This window comes from Halyomorpha halys, unplaced genomic scaffold, assembly GCF_000696795.3.
Source record: "Halyomorpha halys isolate HHAL.00 unplaced genomic scaffold, Hhal_1.1 Scaffold855.1, whole genome shotgun sequence".
Classification (NCBI taxonomy): Eukaryota; Metazoa; Arthropoda; class Insecta; order Hemiptera; family Pentatomidae; genus Halyomorpha; species Halyomorpha halys.
The window spans coordinates 26,929-28,146 of NW_027108225.1; the positions used below are offsets into that span (position 1 = coordinate 26,929).

The 1,218-nt window shown below is 28.4% G+C and overlaps 1 protein-coding gene across 3 annotated transcripts in view; it reads right to left on the reverse strand.

Annotated features, from left to right (window-relative positions):
• LOC106686649 (zinc finger autosomal protein) overlaps positions 1-1,218 on the reverse strand; it is a 20,964-nt gene that overhangs the window by 15,103 nt on the left and 4,643 nt on the right. The gene's annotated exons all lie outside the window — the stretch shown is intronic.

Genomic DNA, 1,218 nt, shown 5'->3' on the forward strand with positions numbered 1-1,218 from the left:
ATTATATACTGTACTAATTATTAGTAATAATAATAATAATAATGAAGGCTTAACGAATCGGAAGGTTCGATGCCGACACCACCAAAGGTTCTCTGCATACATCTTTCCAGTGATGCCCCTCCAAACCCAATTCCACTGAATCAGTTTTAATGCAATCCTCCCATCTATGTTTTGGTCTACCATTCATACGTTTACCCATTGGTTCAGTGTTTATTAACATTTTAATAAGCTCTATAACCTTACACGCTCATCTTATACGCCACAATACTATTAAGTGTAGATCCCTTAATTCAGTGTTGTGTAATCTTCTAAATTCTCCTGTTAATTCATCCTTTTTAGGTTTGAATATTTTGCACAACTAATTATTAGCATTATAGCTAATTTTTTCCCATCTGGGTTAATACATCTTAAATACCTACTTACATTTGATAATGCTGTCTTTATTTTCTAATTACAAGGATTAGGAAAGGGGTATATGCATGTTTTTATTTTAGCTTTCAACCTCACGTTTAACATAACATTAAAAAGAAACCAAAGTTTTTTATAATCACCGGTTCAAAAAAAATAAATTTTTTAAGTTGCGTTATCATGCAGAATGGTAATAATAATCTTTGACTGAAGAGCCCTGTATAACGTCATAGTTTCCATCTGTGTCTATAGACTAGACCTGGGCAATGTATATATTATCAAATGAATTAAAGCTACTATCATGTTAAAACAATGATTCTTTACTGCCAGGGCAGCAATTGACAGTTTCCATCATGGCAGTTACTCTTGAATGTCAAAAATGAATTTAAACTAACTTTTTGTCATCAATATTTTTTTAAAACGATTATTTCAACAGCCATGAAATAACTTTATTTCGTAAAATAATCATTTTAAAAACATAATTCGAATAAAATTATAAAACAATATATTTAATATGTGTGTAGGATGGGGCATTGTTTTTGTGCAAAAATATGTATACAATAATTATGTTTTTAAATAATGTTAAATTATAAGCAACTAATAAATAAAGAATGTTATTTAAATATTTAATGTATTTAAGCTCAGTAATTAAGAGAAATTACTAGATAGTTCCAACCTGTTGAAGGTAGATCTTATTGTTAGTATTATTGATGTGGTTTATAGAAAAAGAAAAACAATTTTTGAAGGATATTTAATGTTGTATTGAGAATGTGTGGTTTTTAAGTGAGTAGCCATTTTATAAAATTTAAG